Raw genomic sequence first — 15,790 nt, forward strand, 5'->3', positions numbered from 1 at the left:
CCAGGCATTCTTGGATATACACCCTCATAGCTTCACGTTCAGGACATGAAAGATTAAATATCCTACCCTTAGGAAGCTTGGCACCAGGCACCAAATCGATGGCGCAATCGTAATCTCTATGGGGGGGCAACACCTCGGAGGCCTCCTTAGAAAACACATCGGCGAAGTCCTGAACAAACTCAGGAAGCGTGTTTACCTCCTCCCGGGGAGAAATAGAGTTAACAGAAAGACATGACATAAGACATTCACTACCCCATTTGGTGAGATCCCCAGTATTCCAATCAAACGTGGGATTATGCAACTGCAACCAGGGAAGACCTAATACCAGATCAGACGATAATCCCTGCATCACCAGTACAGAGCACTGCTCCAAATGCATGGAGCCAACCAGGAGTTCAAAAACAGGAGTATGCTGAGTAAAATAACCATTAGCAAGGGGAGTTGAGTCGATACCTACTACAGGGATAGGATAAGGTAAGTCAATAAAAGGCATCTTTAGAGACATAGCAAATTCCACAGACATGATATTAGCAGATGAGCCAGAATCCACGAAAGCACTGCCCGTGGCAGACCGGCCAGCAAACGAGACCTGAAAGGGAAGCAAAATTTTATTGCGTTTCACATTAACGGGAAATACCTGTGCGCCCAAGTGACCTCCCCGATGATCACTTAGGCGCGGAAGTTTTCCGGCTTTTTATTCTTGCGCCTGGGACAGGTGTTCGGTAGATGCTTGTCGTCCCCACAGTAGAAGCAGAGACCATTCATTCTGCGAAACTCCCTACGTTGTCGAGGGGACATGGAGGCCCCGAGTTGCATAGGTACCTCCTAGTCCTCCGTGGAGGGGCGAGGAGACGGGACCTCGGGGGGATCGCAGAAAAGTCAGAGGGGAGCACATTGAAACGTTCAAGCTGACGTTCCCTGAGACGTTGGTCAAGTCGTACTGCTAGGGCCATAACCTGGTCAAGGGAGTCAGAAGAGGGGTAGCTAACCAGCATATCCTTCAGGGCGTCAGATAATCCTAACCTAAACTGGCACCTTAGGGCCGGATCGTTCCACCGAGAAGCTACGCACCACTTTCTAAAATCAGAACAGTATTCCTCAACCGGTCTCCTACCCTGACGTAAGGTCACCAGCTGACTCTCGGCTAAAGCAGTCCTGTCAGTCTCGTCGTAAATGAGTCCGAGGGCAGAGAAAAAACGATCAACAGAGGAAAGTTCAGGGGCGTCAGGAGCCAAGGAGAAGGCCCACTCTTGGGGCCCTTCCTGGAGTCGGGATATGATGATACCCACCCGCTGGTTCTCGGAACCTGAGGAGTGGGGTTTTAGGCGGAAATACAGTCTGCAACTCTCCCGGAAGGAGAGAAACGTCTTACGGTCCCCTGAGAACCGGTCAGGTAACTTGAGGTCGGGTTCTAGAGGTGAGGTGAGGGGTACTACTAAGGCAGCGTCACCCTGGTTGACCCTCTGGGCCAGGGCCTGGACCTGTAGGGAGAGGCCCTGCATCTGCTGGGTCAGGGTCTCAAGGAGGTCCATGATAGCGTCAGCGTAAGAGAAATGGTAGACTAGGTATGGGCTTGTAATTATGTAATGGCAGGAAGGAGGTGAAGGGAAAGTGAGCCCTAATCTACCCACCGCCCTGTCCCTGCCTACTTGCAACGACCCGCCCTAGGCGACGGGGTACAACTGGGCGGCGGTCCCTACGCTGTCTAAGTGCACGGGAGAACAAACAGGGAACACGCAAGGGAAGGGGCAGTAGCCCACGGAACGCCGCGAGGAAACGGAGCGGTGAATGAGTAGTCAGGACCAGGATGAAGTGGAGTATACCAACGTGAGCACGGAGAAGGAAGCAAGCTAGGGGCAAAGCGAAGCAGGTTAAGCGGAACTGCAGCAAGGCAGAAGCACGGCAGAAGCAGGCTGGAGCAAGCAGCAGCGGGGCCAGGAATCAAGAAGAATTACAAGCACTGAGGAAGAGAACACGGCAGGTAATAAAGGACAGGGGGCGGAGCTAACTCCGACTGACCAGGCCGCGATAGGCTCTCCCACTCCTGAGCCTGCCACCCTGGTTGGTGGGAGACGGTGTCAGTCTAACAGGTCTGGCCTCAGGTGTGGATTGATTAATCCCAGGAGTATACCTAGACGTAGTACCTGGCAGATCCCTAACATTATCCTCTACTGACCCGGAGTTGATTCCTGTATTATACTCCAGAGTGGCATTTACTATTTTGAAAGCCTTGCCGTTGAAGTCTCCCAGCATCCCCTGCCTGTTCTGTGCCTGCACATAGCTTGCTTTCGTGGTTTGTATTCTGTTTCGCCTTTACACTAGACACTGTACAGTAATCTTACTATCTCACTGTTGTTAAGGGGCATGCCTGTTATCAACCTTGTTGACTTTTAACTGTAGTTAGGCTATGTAAACCTTTTGAATACTTTTTTTGTATATATAAAAAAAGTGTATTTTAGTGTTTACTGCAACTTTGTAGTTTGTTTTTATTAAAAAATTTTTTTTTGCTATTTCAGATACAGCTTCTATCTATCCTGGATACATAACTTGGTAAAAAAAAAAAAAAGGCTTCAAAGGTTTACATAGCCTTTTATGCAACTCTGTAATATAATACAGGATGTAACTCAGGATCAGTACAGGATAAGTAATGTATGTATACAGTGACTCTCCCAGCAGAATAGTGAGTGCAGCTCTGGAGTATAATACAGGATGTAATTCCGGATCAGTACAGGATAAGTAATGTAATGTATGTATGTACACAGTGACTACACCAGCAGAATAGGGAGTGCAGCTCTGGAGTATAATACAGAATATAACTCCGGCTCAGTATAGAATATGTAATGTAATGTATGTACACAGTGACTCCACCAGCAGAATAGTGAGTGCAGCTCTGGAGTATAATACATTATGTAACTCCGGATCAGTACAGGATAAATAATGTAATGCATGTACACAGTGACTCCACCAGCAGAATAGTGAGTGTAGCTCTGGAGTATAATACAGAATATAACTTCGGATCAGTACAGGATATGTAATGTATGTACACAGTGACTCCACCAGCAGAATAGTGAGTGCAGCTCTGGAGTATAATACAGGATGTAACTCAAGATCAGTACAGGATAAGTAATGTAATGTATGTACACAGTGACTCCACGAGCAGAATAGTGAGTGCAGCTCTGGAGTGTAATACAGGATGTAACTCAGGATCAGTAAAGGATAAGTAATGTAATGTAATGTATGTACAAAGCGACTCCACCAGCAGAATAGTGAGTGCAGCTCTGGAGTGTAATACAGGATGTAACTCAGGATCAGTACAGGATAAGTAATGTAATATATATATGTACACAGTGACTCCACCAGCAGAATAGTGAGTGTAGCTCTGGAGTATAATACAGGATGTAACTCAGGATCAGTACAGGATAAGTAATGTAATATATATATGTACACAGTGACTCCACCAGCAGAATAGTGAGTGCAGCTCTGGAGTATAATACAGAATATAACTCCGGATCAGTACAGGATATGTAATGTATGTACACAGTGACTCCACCAGCAGAATAGTGAGTGCAGCTCTGGAGAATAATATTTATTGTATCTGGATCAGTACAGGATAAATAATAAATTATTCATCTTTTAATGTAGGTTATATCTTTATATGTGTGTTCAGAGGTGAATCATTTATTTATTTACTAAAAAAAAGGGCTGTGGTTTACATTTGCCCTTTTTATTATTTTGTATCCTTGATGACTATTCTATTCCTTTGTCTAGAAAATGTCACCTTCTGTACATTTTTATTGCCATGCATTTACTTTCTCTGCTCTGTACACGCTCTAATTTGTCGGGCTTTATGCAAATTAAAAATGAGAGCTAATCACTTTTACGACCTTTCAGGTATAATTACAGATATTGACAAACGATGAGCCGCCTGCATTCAAATTGTTGTCATTTGCCATTTAAATAACAACGAAGAAATTGCAGTATTCAGCTTTTGATAGTTTGTTTCCAAACTGCACCAAATTATTCTTGTGCAGGGAAGTAAGGGAGAAGATTGCTGTATTAATTGATAGAAGCAGAAAAATGTATTTGTAAAGGCCGTTGTCACTGAATAGCTCCTATTGCTTATGCCACCGAGGCCTTTAATGAATCTAAAACCTTGTGATGTGTTTATAATAGAGATTTTTACCTCTAGTGATGGGTTTGTGTTTTATTGCTAGGAACTATAAGTGACTGCACCATGGAGAAAATAATATTCATTACGACAACTGTGTTAATATTGAGCCCTGAATTGCACATTTATCTGATTAGGTCTTGCCGAGCTTAATTCTGTATTTGTTTTATGACAGAATTGTGGTCCCGGTTGTATTGGCTGGAGGACATCTGATATGTGACACTTCATGTTTTATGAATTGTACATTGCGCTCTTATATTCGTTTGTTTTGGGTCCCAATGTGATATAGGTATAATTGTGTTGTAATCATTAGCATGTAGTTCATTCTGCTGAACTCAGAATTGCTTGCTGCAATAGTCAAAGTGTATGGTTATATATATATAAATCCGTGATATAGCATGTGGCTCTTAAAGTGTAGCTAAACATTTGACAAACTTCTGACATGTCATAGTGACATGTCAGAAGTTTGGATTGGTGGGGGTCCGAGCACTGAGACCCCCACCAATCTCTTGAACGAAGCAGCTGAAGTGCTCGCTTGAGCGCTTAGCTGCTTCCTGCCTGTTCGGCTTTTTCCGGAAAGCCGATGTATCGGAGTACGGGCTCATAGACTTTCCATTGAGTCCATACACAGATACATTTATTTCCGGAAATAGCCAAATAGACAGGAAGCAGCTGAGCGCTCACACGAGAACTTCAGCTGCTCCGTTCTAGCGATTGGTGGGGGTCTCCATGCTCGGACCCCCATCAATCCAATCTTCTGACATGTCACTATGACATGTCAGAAGTTTGTCAAACGTTTAGCTACACTTTAAAGGGGTTCTCCGACACTGCTATACATTTATTTAAATGTTCTGTTTTCGTTTTGCATTGTGTCAATGACTCCCCAATTCCATTTTTATTCTCCTGATTCCGCTGCCGTGCTCCAGTGTACTTTCAGAACTTCCTATTATCCTCTGTTCCTACAACTACCATGCTGCATAACGCTTCAGCACAGCAAGCCAAAGATCTACTATGACACCTCATTTTAGTGAGAAATATCCCGCCCACTCCACCTCGTTACAATAAAAGATCACGTCCCATAATAATATTACTGTGATCTAATTAAACGTGAGCGGCACATGCTCGGTAGAAGATTAAGGACTTTAGAAAAAAATTTACACGAGCGCAGGCGCACCCCACCACCCACTGAAATTGACATCAGGCAGGACGTGACGTTCGGAAGGAAGCTTTTGGTGAGAACGACTGTCACGTCATAGGAAGTGCGATTTTCACACACTGTCGGCATCGTGACCGTAGACTGGATTGGGGAAACCGTGTATTTTTAGAAAATCAACTGATTTAAAAATGGAGTTGGATTACAAGGAGCAGTTAGTTAGTAAAGACATATTAAACACTGGAAAACCCCTTTAACATATTTTCTAGACAGCGATGCAATCCTTGTAGTAACCCAGTTTCGAGAAAAACCTGCAGTAAAAGTTTTCGTTTGACACCCACTGGTCCAGGAGTCTCTCTGATTGGTTATAGGACAAAAACAATCCATGTTGCCAGATTGGCAGGAACTTTACCTGATAGTCCAGCAATGGAAACTTTGCTTAGGCCAGTGATGGTCCACGTTAAGGTATTGCCGCTGCCTCTAGACATCATGTTTAGTATATTAGTGGCACGTGAATATTGGAAGCACATCAGTTGGGTACTGGGTCAGCGTTGGTGGTAAATTTATAGGCGCATATGGTCAACACTGGAGTGCGTTAGTAACGGGTACACATTTGGATTGACTGTCTCCTTATACTTGTCCACCTGAATCAGTCTATTAACTGTCTATTTCGCCAAATTTCCTCTTCTGCTAATCCAACAATCTCAAGCGTTCCGGATTATATGAATTTTACTGCATGCGGTTTCTTAACAAAAGTTTTGCAAAGTTGATGCATCTATCAAATTAGTGATTCACATGGAGGGATTGCTATGAATTTCAGGAATTCCAAGAGAAAAACATAATTCCCTTAAAAATGTATTGTACGTGTAATAATGTTATTATGTAACATTGCTGTTCTTTTCTCCACTTCCAGACGGTGCCAGACAAGATGAAGACAGACTGTTGACAGGATTGATGGCTCTGCATCTTAGAGGAAGTGTGATATTGTAAACCTTATTAAGAAGTGAGATATGTTTTCTTGGAATTTGTTTACCGAACATTTTTTTCAGTCAATGTCTGTAATATTGTCTCACTCTGCTGTGCAAAGAGAAAAACATTTGTTCACCAGAACGATATTTCCGTCCTTGAAAATAGGTTGGAAAAGAGCTGAGGTGTTGTTTATATTGCAACTCATCAGCCAAAAGTATAATATCGTTTGTTAGCAAGAGAATGTAATGACATCTGATTGAAAATAATCTGTCTTCTACCTGAAGGAGAAAATTATCTAGGTTCATTAGCTATAATTCAACAGTGTAAGCAGAATAGTGATCATTGAACAAGATTTGTTGGAATGTCGTCAAGTTATAAGGCTTGATTGAGATGAATTCGACTTACTTTAAAGAGGCTGTCACCAGGTTATAAGTGCCCGGTCTCCTACATAATGTGATCGGCGCTGTAATGTAGATAACAGCAGTGGTTTTTATTTTGAAAAACGATCATTTTTGAGCAACTATTGAGCAATTTTATATTTATGCTAAATAGTTTCTTAATAGACAACTGGGCGTGTTTTGACTTTTTACCAACTGGGCGTTGTAAAGAAGAATGTAGGACGCTGACCAATCAGTGACCAATCAGCGTCATACACTTCTCATTGCTGCAGCCCAACTTCTTTCACTGCACAATCACACTGGAACAATGAGAAGTGTATGACGCTGATTGGTCAGCGTCCTACATTCTTCTTTACAACGCCCAGTTGGTAAAAATTAAAAACACGCCCAGTTGTCTATTAAGAAACTAATTAGCATAAATCTAAAATTGCTCATAACTTACTCAAAAACTATAGTTTTTCAAAATAAAAACCACTGTTATCTACATTACAGCGCCGATCAGATTATGTAGAAGATAGGGCATTTATAATCTGGTGACAGAGCCCCTTTAAGTGGGTTTTTTTCAGCACTAATCTTAAATCGTAAGTCCACCTATTATGACTTTAGTTACTCTGTAAGTACATTACTGATCCTGTACTGATCAAAAGTTCCATCCTGTATTATACTCCAGAGCTGCACTCACTCTTCTGCTAGTGGGGTCACTTTGTACATACATTACGTTACTTATCCTGTACTGACCCTGAGGTACAGCTTCATTATACTCCAGAGCTGCACTCACTATTCTGCTGGTGGAGTAACTGTGTACATACATTACATTTCTTATCCTGTACTGATCCTTACTTATATCCTTTATTATACTTCAGAGCTGCACTTACTATTCTGCTGGTGGAGTCACTGCGTACATACCTTACATTACTTATCTTGTACTGATCCTGAGTTACATCCTGTATTATACTCCAGAGCTGCAATCACTATTCTGCTGCACTCTGTTTATATACAGGATAAGTAGTGTTCTGTATTTAAACATGTATGTTTATGTATGCAAACAGGACTCCACCAGCTGAGTATTGAGTGCAGCTCTGCAGTATAATACAAGAAGTTACTCAGGATTAGTACAGGATAAGTAATGTAATGTGTGTACACAGTGACTCCACCAGCAGAATAGTGAGTGCAGCTCTGGTATATAATACAGGATGTAACTCAGGATCAGAACAGGATAAATAATGTAATTTATGTACATAGTGATTCCACCAGCAGAATAGTGATTGCAGCTCTGGAGTATAATACAGGATGTAACTCAGGATCAGTACAGGATATGTAATGTATGTACACAGTGACTCCACCAGCAGAATAGTGAGTGCAGTTCTAGAGTATAATACAGGATGTAGCTCAGGATCAGTAGAGGATAAGTAACGTAATGTATGTACACAGTGACTCCACCAGCAGAATAGTGAGTGCCGCTCTGGGGTATAATACAGGATGTAACTCAGGATCAGTACAGGATAAGTAATGTAATGTATGTACACAGTGACTCCACCAGCAGAATAGTGAGCGCAGCTCTGGAGTATAATACAGGATGTAACTCAGGATCAGTACAGGATAAGTAATGTAATGTATGTACACAGTGACTCCACCAGCAGAATAGTGAGTGCAGCTCTGGAGTATAATACAGGATGTAACTCAGGATCAGTACAGGATAAGTAATGTAATGTATGTACACAGTGACTCCACCAGCAGAATAGTGAGTGCAGCTCTGGGGTATAATACAGGATGTAACTCAGGATCAGTACAAGATAAGTAATGTAATGTATGTACACAGTGACTCCACCAGCAGAATAGTGAGTGCAGCTCTGGAGTATAATGCCGGATGTAACTCCATATCAGTAGAGGATAAGTAACGTACTGTATGTACACAGTGACTTCACCAGCAGAATAGTGAGTGCAGCTCTGGAGTATAATACAGGATTTAACTCAGGATCAGTACAGGGTAAGTAATGTAATGTATGTACACAGTGACTCCACCAGCAGAATAGTGAGTGCAGCTCTGGAGTATAATACAGGATGTAACTCAGGATCAGTACAGGATATGTAATGTATGTACACAGTGACTCCACCAGCAGAATAGTGAGTGCAGTTCTAGAGTATAATACAGGATGTAACTCAGGATCAGTACAGGAGAAGTAATGTAATGTATGTACACAGTGACTCCACCAGCAAAATAGCGAGTTCAGCTCTGTAGTATAATACAGGATGTAGCTCAGGATCAGTAGAGGATAAGTAACGTAATGTATGTACACAGTGACTCCACCAGCAGAATAGTGAGTGCCGCTCTGGGGTATAATACAGGATGTAACTCAGGATCAGTACAGGATAAGTAATGTAATGTATGTACACAGTGACTCCACCAGCAGAATAGTGAGCGCAGCTCTGGAGTATAATACAGGATGTAACTCAGGATCAGTACAGGATAAGTAATGTAATGTATGTACACAGTGACTCCACCAGCAGAATAGTGAGTGCAGCTCTGGAGTATAATACAGGATGTAACTCAGGATCAGTACAGGATAAGTAATGTAATGTATGTACACAGTGACTCCACCAGCAGAATAGTGAGTGCAGCTCTGGGGTATAATACAGGATGTAACTCAGGATCAGTACAAGATAAGTAATGTAATGTATGTACACAGTGACTCCACCAGCAGAATAGTGAGTGCAGCTCTGGAGTATAATGCCGGATGTAACTCCAGATCAGTAGAGGATAAGTAACGTACTGTATGTACACAGTGACTTCACCAGCAGAATAGTGAGTGCAGCTCTGGAGTATAATACAGGATTTAACTCAGGATCAGTACAGGGTAAGTAATGTAATGTATGTACACAGTGACTCCACCAGCAGAATAGTGAGTGCAGCTCTGGAGTATAATACAGGATGTAACTCAGGATAAGTAATGTAATGTATGTACACGTTTACTATTTATGTATATTGTATATATGCAGAAATAGTAAAATGATGTTCAGGGTTGAACATAGTCCAATATAATCTTCCTGCTGATTCTTTGTTTTAGAGCCTAAGGGTAAGGCCACACGGTGAGTCATTGACGCGGTTTTGTTGCGTTTGAAAACCACATGCGGTCAACTGCATGCGTTTTTTTGTCTCTGTAATGCTGCAGTTGTGTTGTGTTTTTAAAGGAAATAATTAATGGACATAGTTTTCACCCGTGTTGAAGGTTGTTAGGCGCTTCCGGTGTATAGTTCATTACAAGGCATTGCAGAACTGTTAGTAAAAACGCAAGCAGGTCAGCAACAACTTTGGCAGCGCGGTCATTAACTGCATGCAGTCGGACATAATGAAGATGCGTTCAACCGCACAAAAAACACATTATAATATAATAGCAGCCGTCTGTCCATAACCAAAAATTTCACCATTGACTTCTATTGAAAAATGACTTACTGCAGTTTAAAAACGCAACTTGGCCGCACCGTGTGGCCTTACCCTAATGACCTATTATTAAACCATTTAGGCCACTTATATGTGGGGGACTATGTCTGATGATGTCTCACCACCTAGTACCAGTATATAATGTAGTAATCCATGTCTGGATGAGACATCTGTTAGATCAATATTAGTGGAATTTGGATCAGATAAAACAACTCTTTTTAAGTGAGCTGTGATTTCTGTCTATTCCAGGTGTGCAAGTTGATTTCACCTCACATTGACAGCTTGTGTTGGAAATTTGATTCTGTTCTCTCTAGAGACTGGGTCATGATTGCTTTAAACGCCTGTTGATGTGATTGACTGATGCAGGGATTCGCTATACATATTGATAAGATTTTTTACATGCAGAGACTACTTCCAGAGGCTTAGTCCCAGTGTCCTGGTTTCTCCAGAGTCGACCATTCACTAAGGGAATAGGCAAGAGAAATCTGTGCAGTGCTTTTTGTTTGTCACAATGAATATTAAAGGGTAACTAAACGTTTGACAAACTGCTGACGTGATTGTAACATGTCAGAAGTTTTGATTGGTGGGTGTCCGAGCACCGAGACCCCCACAAATCACTAAAACGAGGCAGCAGAAGCACTCACCTGCTTCATTTCTGTTCAGCTTTTTCCGGAAAGCCGATGTATTGGAGTACAGCCTCATAGACTTCCTATTGTCCCGTACTGCGATACATTGATTTCCGGAAAAAGCCGAACAGACTCGAAGCTGCTAAGCACTCACACGAGCAATTCTGCCGCTTTGTTTTTTGCGATTGGTGTGGGTCTCCGTGCTCAGACCCCCACAAATCAAAACTTCTGACATGTCACTATGACGTGTCAGAAGTTTATCAAACGTTTAGTTTCCCTTTAACAGGTTCCCGACCGCTGGCCGTAAATATACGGCCAGCGGTCAGGGTCTCTAAAGTCCGCCGTATAGACTATTTACGGCGGCACTTCAGAGACTGTGCACGCGCGATCGCGTGCACACAGCTCTGTGCCCTGGCTGTTGCTAACAGCCATGGGCACTGGGCAGAATGTCAGGGGTCAATCTTTTGGCCCCTGAACATGTGATCGCTGTGACAACCAATCACAGCGATCACATGCATTTCTGCATAGAAAACAGTGTGCACGCGATCGCGTGCACACAGCCCTGTGCCCACGCTGTTACCAACAGCTCTGGGCACTGGGCAGAGTATCAGGGACCAATCTGATGGTCCCTGAACATGTGGTCGCTGTGAAAACCTATCACAGCGACCACATTTGTTTTATTTAGACTTTTCTGGCAGTAAATCTCCTGCCTCTTTTCTTCTCCTCAAACATTGTTTCAGTTTGAGGAGAAGAAGAGACTCGGGAGAATTGCTGCCAGAAGAATACAGTTACAGTTTTACACAAAAAATACAGTTACACTCTAAAACATTCTCTGTATAGATAGATTTCTATCTATCTATACAATCTATCTATCCATCTATCTTTTTTTCTATATATCTACCTTTCTATCTTTTATTCTATTAGAATAGGCAGGTAGGGAGTATATAATTATATATATATCCACATATATATAATATATATAGCAATAGCGGTTTATTTTTTTGTTAGCGGTAGTGTAGATATATATAGCAGTTAGTTTGTGTGTTTTATATAAATAAAAAAAAACAAAAAAAAAACAATTTGTTTAGTTAGTGTTAGTGTTAGTTACGTTATGGCGAGGAAGTTGTTTAGCGCCGAGGAGGCATACGCCATGCTGTGGTCTGAGTCGGAGACCGCATCAGAGATGGCGTCCGAGATGGAACCTGTTTTAGGTAGTGACGATGACAGCGTCACTTCAGGTTCATCTTCAGGGGACGTTGTCCCTGATGCAGTTGAAACTGCAGAACTTGAAAGCGCAGGGCCAAGTAGCGCTGTAGCACGGGACAGCCTGGTCCCTTCAGTCCAGGCTCTTGTATGGGCACCTGCCCCATCTTTTGGGCCTAGAATCCACGGATTTACTGCCACTCCTGGCATAACCGTGGACAATACAAATTTTGTCCAAATGGATTACTTCCATTTATTTATAACGGACGACATCCTAAATCAGATTGTCCACGAAACAAATTTATATGCCACTCAATATATAAGGCAGAAACCTTCATCCACCCATGCCAGAGATTGGACGCCCACCAATTTGCTGGAATGAAAAAAATTTTTGGGGCTCACCCTAAATATGGGTATTGTCAAAAAGCCCTCCATTAGGTCTTACTGGTCAACAAGACCCGCCCAAGCCACCCCAGTATATTCTGCAGTAATGCCCAGGTCTCGTTATGAGACAATAATGAGGTTCCTCCACTTCAATGACAACGCACAGGCCCCCCCAAGTACCGATGCAAACCGGGATCGGTTGTTCAAAATAAGACCGCTAATAAATTCCCTGAATAATTTATTTCTGCAACTCTACACCCCTGAGCAGAATGTAAGTGTGGACGAATCCCTCCTCAACTTTCATGGCAGACTTAGCTTTCGCCAATATCTACCTTCAAAAAGGGCAAGATATGGCGTTAAGCTCTACAAATTGTGTGAAAGCGGGTCAGGATATACCACCGCCTTCAGAATTTATGAAGGGCGGGACCGCACAATAAATGTTCCTGGATGCCCCCCTGATCTTTCCACCAGCAGTAAGATCGTGTGGGAGATCATGCAGCCTCTGCTTCACAAGGGGTACCACCTGTACTGTGATAATTTTTATTCCAGTGTGCCCCTGTTTAGGCATTTGCATGCTGCAAGGACTGGGGCATGTGGTACCATGCGCAAAAACCGAATTGGTTTTCCACAGCAATTAGTGGGGAAGCGCATGGTAAAGGGGGACTCCTGTGCTTATGCATCTGAAGAATTGCTGGCGGTCAAGTTCAGGGATCGCAAAGATGTGTATGTGCTAAGCACGATTCATACCGCAGGAACAGTGGCAGTGAGGGAAAGGGGGGCAACATCGGACAAGCACAAACCAGTGAGCGTGTCAGAATATAACAAGTACATGGGGGGGTGGATTTCAGCGACCAGGTTTTACAGCCCTATTTAGTAAAACGCAAAACTAAAACCTGGTACAAAAAGGTGGCCATTTATTTGTTACAGGTGGCCATCCACAACTCATTTGTGCTCTACAAAAAAAACAGAGGCAGAGACACATACCTGGATTTCCAGGAAAAAATTATTGAAGGCCTCATTTTTGATGTTCAGGACACCCGAGAATGCCCCCAGTCTGAGGATGTCACGCGACTGACTGAAAGACACTTCATCAGTCGGATTCCCCCAACACCAACCAGAAGCAACCCTCAGAAAAAGTGCCGCGTCTGCAGAAAAGACGGGCACCGCAAAGATTCCCGATATTTCTGTCCTTCATGTCCCTCGCAACCAGGCCTGTGCATTGACCCATGTTTTAAAAAATACCACACTGTTCTGAATTATTAGATTTTAGTTAATTCGTTGAAAATATATTTGCCCTACATTACGTTTTTATTTTTCCCCTGATTTTACTCCAAGGGTGAGGGAGGGAATGGGTGGGGGGTGGATGTCATGTTTGCATATTCTCTAAAGTTCATCTGCTGGAGAGCTCCATTTGCATAAACCTGCAATTTCTTATTTTAGAAAACCCCAAAAAATAAATTCCCATTATACCCCTAGATGAATATTTTGGGATTTCTGCTTCAAGAGCAGATATTTTGGAGGTGTTATAGAAACTCTGTTGAGTTTTGTAAAACCAGCTTTGAAAAAAAGCGATTTGTGAAATAATCTTCTTCTATCCTCCGCCCTCCTACATCTCTATGTGATAAATAAGACACACATATTTGGTATCCCCATGCTCAGGAGAAGTGGAAGAATGTGAAAGGAGATGAATTTTGGCCGTGGTCTATGCCATGTGTGAAAAATGCTGGTATAAACTGACGCATTTGCTAAAAAATTGCTAATTTTATTTTGATCCATCTTATTCAAGAAACTTTCAGAAGAAAACTGGACTGTCTAAAAATATGATAAACCCCTTGAAGAAAACCTTGTGGGGTCTACTTGCGTGAATGAAGTAATTTATGGGGTGATTCTAATCTTTCAGCAGCATTAGGCCCCCCAGAAAACAGTATGCGGCTCTAAAATCAAATGCAAAATTCCTGGACCGAAAAGGCCAAAAAGCCTCCTTTTATGCCAAGCCCTGGCACATGCCCGTGAATAAAGCACACATATTTGGTATCCCCATGCACAGGAGAAGTGGAAGAATGTGAAATGCAATGAATTTTGTCCGTGGTCCATTTTGTGTGTGAAAAAGCTAGCATAAACTGACGAATTTGTTAAAAAAAAAGGTAATTTTATTTTGTTCCATCTTATTCAAGAAACTTTCAGAAGAAAACTGGACTGTCTAAAAATATGATAAACCCCTTGAAGGAAACCTTGTGGGGTCTACTTGTGTGAATGAAGTCATTTATGGGGTGATTCTAATGTTTCAGCAGCATTACGCCCACCAGAAAACAGTATGCGGCTATAAAATCAAATGCAAAATTCCTGGACCGAAAAGCCTCCTTTTATGCCAAGCCCTGGCACATGCCCGCACAGCGAATAAGGCACACATATTTGATATCCCCGTGCACGGGAGAAGTGGAAGAATGTGAAAGGAGATGAATTTTGTCCGTGGTCTATACCGTGTGTGAAAAATACTAGCCTAAACTGACGCATTTGCTAAAAAAATAGCTGATTTTTTTTTGTTCCATCTTATTCAAGAAACTTTCAGAAGAAAACTGGACTTGCTAAAAATATGATAAACCCCTTGAAGGAAACCTTGTGGGGTCTACTTGTGTGAATGAAGTAATTTATGGGGTGATTCTAATGTTTCAGCAGCATTAGGGCCCCCAGAAAACAGTATGCGGCTATAAAATCAAATTCAAAATTCCTGGACCGAAAAGGCCAAAAAGCCTCCTTTTATGCCAAGCCCTGGCACATGCCCGCACAGCGAATAAGGCACACATATTTGGTATCCCCATGCACGGGAGAAGTGGAAGAATGTGAAAGAAGATGAATTTTGTCCGTGGACTATACCGTGTGTGAAAAATGCTAGCATAAACTGGCGCAATTGCTAAATTCTTGCATTTTTTTCCAATTTTGCCCACTTTAGAGAAAAAAATAAAAATTATATATACTGACAAATGCCACTAAAACAAAGCCCTATCTGTCCTTTAAAAAGAGTGTAAAATTCAAAGATGAACTTTATTCACCTGCTGAGTTATAGTCATCTAAATAAGCGCATAGCAAAATTGTGAAATTTGCTCTGGTCATTTAGCTGTAAAACAGCCTAGTCCTTAACCGGTTAAAGAGGCTCTGTCACCAGATTTTGCAACCCCTATCTGCTATTGCAGCAGATAGGCGCTGCAATGTAGATTACAGTAACGTTTTTATTTTTAAAAAACGAGCATTTTTGGCCAAGTTCTGACCATTTTTGTAGTTATGCAAATGAGGCTTGCAAAAGTCCAAGTGGGTGTGTTTAAAAGTAAAAGTCCAACTGGGCGTGTATTATGTGCGTACATCGGGGCGTGTATTATGTGCGTACATCGGGGCGTTTTTAATACTTTTACTAGCTGGGCGTTCTGATGAGAAGTATCATCCACTTCTCTTCAG

General features: G+C 42.2%; 1 long non-coding RNA gene across 4 annotated transcripts in view; it reads left to right on the plus strand.

Moving 5' to 3' along the window:
• Window positions 1-15,790, plus strand: part of LOC142662412 (uncharacterized) — a 112,047-nt gene that overhangs the window by 73,194 nt on the left and 23,063 nt on the right. For all 4 annotated transcript variants that reach the window (XR_012850939.1, XR_012850937.1, XR_012850938.1 and 1 more), the window contains one exon: window positions 6,235-6,324. This is a non-coding gene — a long non-coding RNA (uncharacterized LOC142662412). The remainder of the gene's footprint in view (window positions 1-6,234; window positions 6,325-15,790) is intronic.

The sequence above is a fragment of the Rhinoderma darwinii genome, chromosome 10 (assembly GCF_050947455.1).
Source record: "Rhinoderma darwinii isolate aRhiDar2 chromosome 10, aRhiDar2.hap1, whole genome shotgun sequence".
NCBI classification, from domain to species: domain Eukaryota; kingdom Metazoa; phylum Chordata; class Amphibia; order Anura; family Rhinodermatidae; genus Rhinoderma; species Rhinoderma darwinii.